The sequence below is a fragment of the Triticum urartu genome, unplaced genomic scaffold (assembly GCF_003073215.2).
Source record: "Triticum urartu cultivar G1812 unplaced genomic scaffold, Tu2.1 TuUngrouped_contig_4403, whole genome shotgun sequence".
Taxonomy (NCBI): Eukaryota; Viridiplantae; Streptophyta; class Magnoliopsida; order Poales; family Poaceae; genus Triticum; species Triticum urartu.
The window spans coordinates 1-7,225 of record NW_024114990.1 but is presented as its reverse complement, the minus strand read 5'-3'; the positions used below and the strand labels follow the sequence as shown (position 1 = coordinate 7,225).

At 49.3% G+C, this 7,225-nt stretch overlaps 1 pseudogene; it reads right to left on the bottom strand.

The window, feature by feature from the left end:
- Positions 1–528: 528 nt before the first annotated feature.
- LOC125527775 lies at positions 529–2,523 on the bottom strand (annotated as a pseudogene).
- Positions 2,524–7,225: the final 4,702 nt, after the last annotated feature.

The following is a 7,225-nucleotide window of genomic DNA, read 5'->3' as shown; positions in this document are numbered from 1 at the left end:
TTGGCCCTTCTATAAGAATTATTCTAAATGTATCGTAGTCCCCACTACAAACTAAGGTACTGTAATTCAAATCTCCATTGGTAATTATACCTTTCATTTCTTTTCACCAATATTTATATTGTCTTGATATTCCTTCGTCAAGATGGCGGGCGCGGCAACGCGCATCTTGATGTTCTAGTCTGGTTTTAAAGGAGGAGGTTCCAACTAGAAATGTCCCGCTACCACGCAAAACTGAGCGAGAAGGGGAGGGTCCAACAGAAAAATGAAATGGTGCGTTGTGGGGTGGTTTTTTTATGTGTTGGGCCATGTGTGGGAACACTAAAAAAAGACACTTTGGTGACATTATGGGCCAAACGAAAACTGTTTATGTCATGTAAACTCAGAAGTCTATGTCCTCCTGAGTCAATTTCTAACATTCAATTGTATTCATAGTAGTATTTTTTTTACCCGGAGAATCTTGATTTGTAGACTTGTAGTTACATCATGTGGACCAGACAGAACTCTATAAAAGTCAAAGTTAGTGACATGTTTAAGTATACATCGTGATCCCCATTCACTTCATCAACATCATAATACCGTTGATACTATGATTACTTATTTTCCCTTCCCACTTGCTTTTAGATGAAAATGCTTTGTAGATTATCATCTCCTCCAAATCTTTCTTCTTGGCCCTTTGTGTAATTAAAATGAGTAGATGAATACATTGAAAACGACAAATCATTGTATACTGAAATCCATTCAAAGTTTCAAACACACTCGATGAGACCAAACCGCCCAATGCGTATCTGTGTATGGCACGCACGGATACGCTGATCACCTTGTGACGTAAGCAACGAAGTCGTCGAGGCCTTTGCTCGAGGAGCCGCCGTCGGCCACGGCGGCGCGAACGGCCTCGCCGAGCACCTTCGCCCGCTGCCGCACCGCCATCCCTTTGTCCGTGAGCATCGCTTCCTCGATCACCTCCTGGATGGCCGCCGCCGGCACCACCTCGCTGTGCTTCTCCCATGGCCTCACGAGGAGCCCGGCCTTGAGGTACTTGCAGAGAAGCTCCGCGTCCCACGGCTGGTCGGAGTGCATTGGCCATGCCAGAATCGGCTTGCCGTGGCTCAGGCTCTCCATTGTCGAGTTCCAGCCGCAATGGCTCATGAATGCCGCCGTGGCGCCGTGCGCCAGGATCTCCAGCTGCGGCGCCCACCCGGTGATCACCAGCCCAGTCCCCTCGGTCTCTTTGGTGAACTCAGAGAGCAGCTTGTCGTGCAGGCTCTCGCCGGGCTCCTTGAATATGTCGGCACGGTCGGCCTCGCGCAACACCCAGATGAACCTCTGCTTGCTGCCCTTGAGTGCCGCCGCCAGCTCCGCGATTTGCTCTCCCAGGAGAGACGACGCAGTGAGACACCAGACGGTGGGGGCTGCTGGGGGAGCCAGTCCATGCAGTCGTGCCGCGTCTTGACCGGCGTCCGGGCGCTCGCGTCCAGCAGCGGGTTCAGTGGCCCAACCGCGAAGAGATTCTGGTCCTTGAACGCCGGGTGCGCCGCGATGGCGTCCATGAAGTCGCCCTCGAGTGCGCGGCACGTGTTCATGACCATGCCGGCGGTGGGCACGCCCCCCCGCTCCTGCATCTCCTTCTCCGTCTGGAAGACGTACTCGAGGAACTCCTTGGACATGCAGGCGTCGATGGGGTGGAACCGGAGGCCGTTGTCGCGCAGGAGCGGGTGCTCGGCGTCCAGCCACCCGATGTTGTACGAGATGGCGACGCACTGCAGCGCGAAGGCCTCGCCGTTGCTCAGCCGCGCCGCCTCGACGGCGGCGAAGGAGTTGAGCCTGTCGTGCACGACGACCACGCGGCGGTGGGTGGCGGAGAGGCTCTCCAGGAGGGCGGCGAGCGGGGCGCGCGCGGCGGTGGTGAAGGTCTGCCACATGGACATGAGGTGGTTCGGGAAGGGGCACGGGGCGGCCGGGTCGGGCGCCGGGGACTCGAACGCCGAGACGCCGAGGTCGTGGAACCGGACGGAGCCGAGGGCCTGCGGGTCCCAGCCGTGCAGGCGCGACCGGGCCTGCCGGAGGTGCGCCGCGGGCGCCGCGTAGTGCACGGAGAGCCCCCGCGACGCGGCCAGCAGGGAGAGGTGCATGAGCTGGTTCAGGTGGCCCTGCGCCGGGAAGGGCACCGCGACCAAGGCCACCGATTCCATGGAGTCAACCGCCATCGAATTCCCGCGTGTGTACAGTAGTGCACGACAGTGTAGTATAACTGCTTGCAGCGTGCAAGCTAGATTGTCCGGCGCCGTATATATATAGACGAGATGGATGGATCGATCGATCTCTCCGCTAACAAGAACAAAGTTGCTGTGATTATCCGATTAATCAAGGCCAGCACGCTGCACGCGAGTCCAATTCCCTCCATTGGTGACGTCGCGTACCTAGGATCTTAGGATCCGGGATATGATACAATATGTCCGAGCTTCGCTCCCACCAACCGTATGCATGTTTCGCATCAGGATATGTATATGGAACGACGCCAACAACCAAGCAGGCTAGCGGCACGCAGGGCACGAGCAGTGGATGGCAGAGAGTGGCCGGAGCCCCGGCTCGAGGCATTCCCAGAAGGCTCCTTGGGATGTCACCCTGCGGAAGCGACGCGCCGGCCTCGTCATCGGTGACGACCGGCCACCCGCCGATCTATTGTAGCCGACGAGGCCCGAAACGGAACATGCGGCTACTGCTGAGGGACGCACACGGTGACGTGCGGGCTACCTCGTGCGCTGTTCCTCTTCCTGTAAAAAAAAAAACACTAGTGCCCGCTTCTCCAAGAACTGGCTAAGCTCGTGCGACCGTTCCTCTCCCTCTAAAAAACACTGATGCCTGCTTCTCCAAGAAAAGTTGGTCTGGCTTTGTACATGTGCGGACACGTCGTTGTTCCAGTAAGTAGTAGTCGCTGAGCAGGTAGAGGTGAAATCGAAAGCTGGAGTGAAACATTCTACGCGCGTGCGCAGCAGCATCGCCATCCATTTTTACCTGGTCTCGTGATTGAATCGGGGAGCTTCCGCCTATACCTGGCCATACCTCGGGCCGGTCCGGGCTTCGGGCCGGGCCTAGCCAAGCCCGACGCAAAAAACCCAGGTCCGGGCCCGGCCCGGCCATCAGGCCTGTTTTTGAGCCCGAGCCCGACCCGAATACGTAAAAGCCCGTCGGGCCCTGGGCCGGCTCGGCCCGACCTTCATGAAAGTGCAAAAATGATGGGCCCGGACCGGCCATCAGGCTCAAAATCTAGGTCTGAGCTCGGCCCGGAAGCAGTGTCGGGCTTTTCGGGCCGGGCTTCCATGGCCAGGTATACTTCCGCCGGACGAGCGTGGGTCCTGGAGCGTGGAGGCTCCCCGTAGACAGGGCGCGCGCGCGTCGTTCGTGCTGCCGGCTTTGCCACGGCAAGGGGGGAAAATGCCACCGCCGTCCGCGTCACAGAGTACAAAACCGATCCATCTCCGTGCTCTGTTTTCGCCGCAGTGAGAGCGAATATCCTACTGCATCTTGTACTCCTACGTACGTACGCTATCGAATACAGCAGTAGCAAAGATACAGGCAGAATTCGTCTGTCTTTCACGGCCGTCGTTAGAACAACTCTAACGCGCCACCCAAACAAACTGCGATTTTATTTCTTTTTTATTCGTTTGAATCAGTTCGACGGACACCCATGTCCATTTTCAAAAAAGAAAAACAACTCCATGAATAGCGATTTTGTTTGTTTGGATCAGCCCAGCGGGCACCCATGTCTGCTTTCGCGTTTGGGTCGGCGATTGCGCCCAACATTGGCCCAACCCATTTTTAAGGTCGCACGAAAAATATTACCGCAAACATTTTGAAAAACTAAAAACATTAATGAACATTAATGTCAGCCACAAAGGCCGGTGAGAATCCACGAGTCCACTTTTACATTAATTAAAATATTAAATAAAATTTAAAATTACAAGGAGGCGTGTTGTTATAGGGGTCCTCGTCATCTTCGTCGGGGCTGGTGAGGTCGACGAGCATCGGTGCCGGGCCAGCCCAAGGAAACGCCGTCGACCAGCCTCTAGCGACGTCATCCGCTGCTGGTTGTACCGCCGCCGGTTGGGTTGCCCCACCGCGGGCAAGGCGCTCCTCCTCCGCGTCGCGCTCCAGCTGCTCAAGGTACTCGCCCTCACGGCGCTCCTCGGCCAGCCTTTGCTGCCGTCATTGCTCGAGGCAGAGCTGCTCCTGAGACGGCATCGCCTCAAACCATATCGGTGGCGTGCTGACCCACTCGCGCACCACCCTGGTCCATGAGTAGCGCTCAATGGGTTTTGGCCCTGTTCGTGCCCATGGCAGGGCGGACGCGGCTGAGCCCCTGCAAGCGGCTATGGCGGGGCGGACACGGTTGAGCTACTGCTCGCGCATGACATCGTTTCTCTTTTGTTTTGCCAGAATCGAGCTTGGGAGGCAGCGGCGCCGGCTGCGACGAGAGCAGTTGGTGCTAAAATTTCCCTCCCACCAACTCACGCGAAGAATAGAGCGAACGACAAAAGGAAGGAGTAAACAAGAGATATAGAGGAAGTGAGCTGATTTTTAATGCTCGTCACAAAAAAATACGGGCCGGGCCTATATATGGTACATGTTTGGGACATCTTTTTCGTCCCGGTACCGTATACCGGCGGGTATTTTGTGGGATGGGCTAATTTGTGGCATCTGCTAGGGTTGCTCTAACAATTTTAGGCTTTTCTGTAGCCTTCGCTCCCATGTAATTTTGTAGGCTTATGTGTTGTATGCTTAGGGATTTTTGCAGGATTAGCCGGTGCTTATAGAAATCTGTTAAGAATTTAGAGTTAACTCAAACTATTCTAATGATGTCGCACTAGCCACTAGACCGGTGATGAAACTTGTTACCTTTACACATAACTAAGTCATGGTATGTCTTGAAGAATAACTGATTTTTTTCTATGTTAGCCAAAGCAGTTATGCCTTCAATGTGGAAAATAAAAGTTCATTCTGTTATCTGAGGTTTGTACGTTCTCCACCTCTATATTAGTTGAAACATATATAACAACTATTATCTTGAAACTGACATCCATTTTCGTTGCACTGTACAAAGAACTTTGGTTGTGGATTTGATTTGAGATTTCGTTGAAAAGATTTTGTTGGATGACAACCCTCGACGACACCAACATAGTCTGTTGGTTTGCCGCCGCCACCTGTTTCTCGGAGAAGTCAAGGAGTTTGCATTTTTTATTTCTTTTCCACGAGCAGTTGGAAGGACACTACTCTAAAAACGGTGAACATGATCTGAACAAGTTTGAAGAGTTTTGTCAGTTCTAATCACACCACTGCCTAAGTCAAGTTTAATAGTATTAACTAATTGATGGAGGTCATCATCATGTAAACCTTTTCTTTATCATTTAATGGTCCATGTCTTTTGTAATAATATTATAGGATCACACCCTAATTATATGTACGCAACATTCAAAAATATTTGTTACATTTCCTATATATTAGCTATGAGTTGTGTATATTGTCATAACTTTCCTTTCCAGCATGGTTGTTGAATTGCGTACAAATATACAAATCGCCACTTTACGGTCAATTAACATATAAACATATTCTTTCATTGCAGACAATTCATGTCAAATCTCTAGTTTCACGGTTGTTTCAATCAAACAACTTACAGCTTTTTCATGACTCTCAGCTCACGGGTCACAACAGTTTTATTTTTCTCATAATCCAGGGCTCAAGGAAACACACCCTTGGTCTCAGCCTCCACAGAGCGCTTCTCGCTATCACTGTTGCAATCCCCATTGACGTCGGCCCCCTCGTTTGCGGCCCCAGTCTCTGGAACCTCCTTCGCCTTGACCGTCGCCGGCACCGTCGTCGCTGTAAAAAGTAAAAGTGATTGTACGAATGATCTGATACTTTCATTGATTGAGAATCACATATTTATACAAGATTTGGGACGCATTGTGAAGGCGTCTATACAAAGAGGCGCCTGTACGGATAGATGCGTCCGTACGACGCTTGGACACTAATAATCGCTAACTACGTTTCCTAACGACGATTCGCTAAAGCCGCTTCATTGATGTCGGTTCTCAACAGTCCCCCTTGTACAACGTCTCTTCTTTTGATTCATCTTTGAAAGCTTCTTGTATATTTATCATTCATCTCTTGAGAGTCTCCTCCAAAAACCCTGTAGGAAAAAATATGAGGAGAATGGTATAGATATGTTGCTAAAACTCCTTTAAACCCAGTGGGAAAAATAATAAGGAGAAAATGATGCAACATATAGAGATTATTGTCTCTCGATAACTCATATGAGAAAAACCTTCAAAGAAGGAGAAAATTATTAGTGAGTTAGAGAACAATAAACATGCTTTAGATACTTTCCTTTAAAAAACCTTCATAGCAAAAATAGAAAGTATAGCATATAATCTTTACGAAGATATTTGCCTCATTAAAACATCATGAGAAAATTTTCAAAGAAACTCATAATGAAAAGAGTGCAATCAGATGTGCCATGAAAAACTCCTTTAAAACCTAGTAGGAAAAATATAAGGAGAAATATGATATGGCATACATTAACTCTTGTATTTAATTGTCTCGTTAAAAACCTCTTATGAGAAACCTATTGGAAAAACTCATAAAGGAAAAGAGTACAATATTCATTATCTGCTGATAACTAAAAGGATTATATTTTCAGGAGATTTCTCCCCCTGAACTTTGCAAAACTCGAAGTCGTCTCATACCAATTCCATGAATGCATTTCTGGAATGTTGAATTTGGTAAAGACTTTGTGAATAAATCCGCTAGATTATCACATGATTTGGTTTGCAAAATATCAATTTCTCCATCTTTCTGTAATGAATGAGGAAAGAATAATTTAGGAGAAATATGGTTTGTGATATTACTTTTTATATAACCCATTTTCATTTGAGCAATGCAAGCTGCATTATCTTCATAGATAATAGTTGGTGATCCTAATGAACCAACACCACACGAAGTTTGAATGTGGTTAATCATCCTGCGAAGCCATACACATTCCTTTGATGCTTCAAATAATGCAATTATTTCAGAATGATTAGTGGAAGTTGCTACGAGAGTCTGTTTTTGTGACTTCTATGAAAAAGCAGTTCCACCATATAAGAATACGAAACCTGTCTGTGACCTAGCATTGTGAGGATCAGATAAATAGCCAGCGTCAGTATATCCTACCATAGTCATATCTTGGTTT